Source organism: Vigna unguiculata, chromosome 4 (genome assembly GCF_037176805.1).
Source record: "Vigna unguiculata cultivar grain cowpea cultivar isolate G323 ecotype 2 chromosome 4, ASM3717680v1, whole genome shotgun sequence".
Lineage (NCBI taxonomy): Eukaryota > Viridiplantae > Streptophyta > Magnoliopsida > Fabales > Fabaceae > Vigna > Vigna unguiculata.
The window spans coordinates 252,501-257,500 of record NC_140795.1 but is presented as its reverse complement, the minus strand read 5'-3'; positions in this window follow the sequence as shown (position 1 = coordinate 257,500).

Here is a 5,000-nt window from a genome sequence, read left to right as displayed (position 1 = left end):
TCTATTTTTTTTTTAGTTATTCAGTTAAACCAATGATTCGTTATTGGAGCAGCTAGCAACAACTATCTCATCTGGGAAAAGCCATCTTTTTCTCAACAATGTCTTTGTCATTTGATCCAATAGCGCTTCGTTAGATAGGAACAGATTTGATAAATATTGATAACTCTCAGATAGAGTATTAGAAGGGAAAAATCCTTTAGATGATGAACTATTGATTCTAAGCCATCTCTGGCAATGAATCAACAATTCAAAATGCTTTTCTTGCGTATTCTTGATAAACCAGTGTTTATATATAGATGTAGGAAGATTTGTTTGGGAAGTAAGAAGTTCCCTTGACATCTCTTCATCTGTAAAGAATTGTCGATGTGAAAACACAGAGACAAAAGGCTGATCTTTGAATAGGAAAAAGAGTGGATCCACGGGGTCCCAAATGAATTGGCTTATTCGAAAAAAGCCCTGTTCTTTGGAAGATCTATCTCGTGTCTGGTACTGCATGGTTCCACCCTGCAAGAACTCTGAATCATTCTCTTGAAGCTCATCCTCTTCATCATAAATGATCCGCTTGTCCCGAAATGACCTGGCCCAATAGGGAAATCCCAAATTATTGGGCCTTTCAATACAATCAAATAGAAAGCCCCAAGGGCGCCATATTCTAGGAGCCCAAACGATGTGATTGAAAAAATCCTCCTCTATCTGTTGCGGGTCGAGGACTCCTCCCCCTTCTTCAAACTCCGATTCATATTTTTCATAGAGAAATCTCTGATCAACGATAGAATAAGATCCATTTTGAATCCTATTTAAGGGATTCCTTGGTTCGGACCGAAGAAGCAATGTCACTCGATCCTTATCAAATTGACTGCAATCTTTTTCTGTACGTGAGGATCCCACCAGAGCGCCTTCTACTTCTAATAGGCCATGAACTAGATCATAATTCTTCTCAACGAGTCCATAAGATGTGATCCCATTTTTTTCATCAGGTCCGGGTAGAGACCAAAGGTCTTGAGCGACCGATCCGGCAGAACAACTCAAAAGGTAAAGAAGTATCGTTAATTTCTTCATACTCGTTCCAAGTTCGAAGTACCATTTGTACAAATAAGAATCCCCCCCGTCACATGATTTCTTCTTCATATAGATAGATATAGGATCTATGGAGCAATTACTTAGAAGTACATTTTGTGAAACAGCCCTTCCTATCTGATAGAAAAGGATCCCATGATCCTGAACCGATCTTACCTGAGATCGGAAATCCCAAGTTTGTCTATGAAGAACAGAACTAATTATATTAGTGTCTATGATGGATTTTTTTTGTATAATACTAATCGATAGGGCCTCATTGTTAAGTGCTACAAGATCTCGTACATTTGAACCCATCGTCGTGGACCCGAATCCATTAGTATGGGACATTTTCTTTTCCAAGTGAAATCCCCTAGTATATGAAAGAGTGAAAAAGTGTTTTCGTTGTTGTGGAATAAGAAGCCTTCGTATCTTAATGCATGTATTGAATTTATTCGGAGCTATTAGAGCTGGATCTACTTTTTGGGGAATATGAGTCGAAGCAATAACAAGAATATTTCTAGTGGAACATCTTTCACAATCCCTGGAGAGATAGTTCACTAAAAGACCGAGGGATAAGTAATTCGACTCAGTCACATCCAGATCATGAATGTTAGGAATCCATATTATGCAAGGAGACATTGCTTTTGCTAATTCGAAGTGAAAGGTGATATAAAATCGGTCTATTTCTGGCATCATATCCATAGTTAGCGTATTCATCATAGTTAGAAGCTCCAGCTCCATATCAAGGTCACGGTCGATATCGTCACTATCGTCACTATCATCAATATCGTCACTATCATCAATATCGTCACTATCATCAATATAGTCACTATTATCAATAAGAAAACCCTTAGGCTTGTTATCCAGGAACTTGTTCAGAAATACTGTAATGAAAGGAACATAGGAGTTTGTCGCTAGGTATTTGACCAAATAGGATCGTCCAGTTCCTATAGAACCTATCACTAAAATACCCCTACTAGGGGGAGGTAGGGCTAAGCGGAGCGAAAAGGGTTTTCCATGAGATGGGAAATGCAAACTATTAGCCCCCCACAAGGTGTGTGAATAAGTAATTGTCTGATAATTAGCAAGGAATATACGTCTTTCTACTAAACAGGATGTATTGAATTCATAAATCATTAGATACTTTTTTTGAATGTCAACTAAGTATCGTAAGTAAATTGCTCCCGGTTGTTCACTTATTTGATAACCAGAGTTATTCTTTGATAAAAGATCACTATGAGTAAGACTCAATAGAATTTGATCAATCCTTTTTTCTGTTGTTAAGGTAGAAAACTGAACCAAGAATTCTTTTTCTTTATCATCAATCGAATCAGTGTTCGAGACCCAGGATTCTATTTGATCATCAATCCAATCACCATTCACGTTTTTTATTTTTCTTATCAAGGAATAGATTGCTTTACTTGGATGACTTAGATGTCTCGTATTTCTCGAAAAAGCGATTCGATTGATGGGATTTGGTATAATACTTATGAGATCGATGAGATTCCAATATTTATTCTTAGAACGTATGGATTTGACCCCATAAGCGGGACCACCACCCCATAGCATGTTGCTACCAAAAGCAAAACTCCGTATTTCTTCTAGAGAATCTCCTAATTGTTCCAGAGCAACTAGAAAGATATTCTTTAACCAGAAAGAATTCAGTTCAGATGTAGGATACCTATCCAGAAGTTTTCGCAACTCAATCATGTATGATGGAATCATCAAAGATTTTACCTTTTCGAACTCTGTCTGTAACTCACTATAGACTCGAGAAACAAAGAGAAGATGTGTACGAACGAGATATCCAGCAACAAGGAGAAGGAAAAGGATTGAATAGAAGAACTCCTGAACATTTAGCGATCTCAGATGTGTCGATATCAATAGTAACTCATTATTTCGATGAGTCATTTCTTCGGACAGAAGAAGATTATGGAAACAATTACCCGGAATCTCACTTATCAGATTCCATTGTGGAAGACACAATGGAATCTGACGAATTCGCCATAATATATCTGACCCATGCATAATATCATGAAAAATGGATACAAATTTTTGGCTGCTACTTAGTATCGGCAATAGGTCTGAAAAAGTATCTAAAAATATGAAATTTAGATATTTGTACCCCGTCGAGGTAAGGAACCATGGTATATATGTTTGGAATAGATTCCATTTTGAGAGAGTTGAAAAAACACTATCTTGTTGAAAGGTTCTATACATCTGACCTTTCTCAAGGCATTTTTGTAGACAAGAACTCCGTTTTTTCCTTTTTTCGGATGGTAAATATTTCTCAGAACATGGAGTGTGAATCCAACCCATGTTTGAATTGAAATTGAGATACTGATACAAGTTCTTCCCTTCTGAATCAGGTATATTCATATCTGAAAGAGGTTGACAATAAGTTTTTTCAAAATGGACTATTTGTCCCTCTGTTAGAGGTGTTCCAGAAATGTCTGCGATCGAGTAAATAGCTCCACGAACGAATGGATCGTATCGAATTGGAAAATGGAAAGATTTGTAGAAGTTATACCCTTCGTCGCCACTTTGCGGAAAATCGTTAGGTATCAATATGTTAGATACCTGTAACTCGATTGGTGAAATAGTATCTCTCTTCAAAAAAGCATGTTTTTTTTGACCATCGCAAAAAGAAAAGATTTTGTTGCGAATGAACAAGATTTTGAGGAATTGTCCATACGTAAAATCATAATTATTGATACGGGCCTTTTCCACATAAAAAGGGAATCTTTTGTTACAATAGAAGCAGAAGTGATATTGATTATTCAAGAATCGAAGTCGATTTGCTTTATAAAAATAGTATATCAATGAACTTCTATGAAATGGTTTCACGGGATTCAGCCAATTGTCTGGATCGTGGGATATCATTGAGAAATAGGAATCTGTGTTATCAAAAGATTTCCTGCGATTCTTTCTAGTATGGAATGAGTCAATCATCCACTTTGGTATCTTATTGAACAAAAATGGTGATATTGTTCCTCCATTGATCAAGAATTTCGATTTTTGGGAAGTATCTTGGTCATCCAATAATAAGGGTTTCCTTTTTTTCAAATGAAAGATTTGAAGACCTATTGATTCTAATAACTGATTACAGAGTGGATCATTCGGACCTTTCAATTCATAGATGTGGATCTCGGACCTATGAATGGGGATACCCCCAAAACTCACAAATAAAAAAGAAGGAAGTGAGTTAGACAAAAAGAGAAGAAACTTGGGCAAAAAAAGAAGTAACTTGGACAAAAATAAACAAAGTGACTTAGACAAATCTTTTTTGTCGATAACCTCAGACCAATCAATCGAATATTGATTAATATGTAATCGATCGAACACTACTTGAAAACGGCTATTCTGCTCAGAAATGAAATAGTCCAAATGTTCCTGGAAATTCTTGCTCCCATTGGACCATTTGTATCTATATACATTAGGATCCCAATTCATAGATCTCTCCGTTCGAGAAATCAAAATAAGAGGATCGAACCACTTCTTCTGACTCTTTTTCAAATTTGATAAATGTTGGTTGATCGTGTATTTCATTCTAGTTCGATGATTCAGAGTATCATTTCCTATTTGATACCTTTGAATTCCATATTCGAAGTTGCAATTGAATCGATTCAATACATTTCTTATGTAACCATGGGTGCTATATTGGATTTGAATCAGATTTCGGATCAATCTATATTGATTGACTGCCTCCATTATGTTGTTGCTAGCAAATACAACTATTTTAGGTTTTGGATCTTCCACATTATTTCCGCAAGAGGTCTGGACCCATTTTTTTATGATCCTTCGATAAAAAGATTCATTCTCTTCATAAAAAAGAGGAGGTAGAACCAATAAAGAGTGCTTTTTCGATTCATCCCTGGAGTTCAATAACTCATTCAAGAAATGTTTTTGATCCAATCCGGAGGAATCCATAGAAAAATCAAATT